This window comes from Octodon degus, unplaced genomic scaffold (assembly GCF_000260255.1).
Source record: "Octodon degus isolate 3935 unplaced genomic scaffold, OctDeg1.0 scaffold00107, whole genome shotgun sequence".
NCBI lineage: Eukaryota > Metazoa > Chordata > Mammalia > Rodentia > Octodontidae > Octodon > Octodon degus.
The window spans coordinates 7,717,381-7,717,897 of NW_004524683.1; positions in this window are offsets into that span (position 1 = coordinate 7,717,381).

The following is a 517-nucleotide window of genomic DNA, read 5'->3' on the forward strand; positions in this document are numbered from 1 at the left end:
TGGATCTAGAAACAAAACCTAACTAGATACAGAATACAATGAACATATTTAATTAAAAAAGAAATTCATACATTAAAAATCAAAGGATGGAAAATAGTCCATGCAATAGGAACCCAGAAAAAATTCCATGCATCAGGAACCCTAATTTCAGCCAAAATGGATTTCAAGCCAAAACAAATCCGAAGAGACAAAGAATGTCATTATATTTTAGTAAAAGAAACAATTCAATGGGAAGAGATAGCAATGATGAACATATACATACTAACTACTGGTATGCCCAACTTCATAAAACAAACACTAATGGACATAAAAAATCAGATAAACACTAAAAGAATTTAATAGGAGACCTCAATACACCACTGTCACAAATTGACAGATGAATTACACTAAACATCAACAAAGAAGTACCAGAGTTGAGCCAAATCTTGGAACAAATGGACTTAATAGATATATACAGAATGTTTTATAAAACAACACAGAGGGGCTGGTGAGATGGCTCAGTGGTCTAAAGCACCTA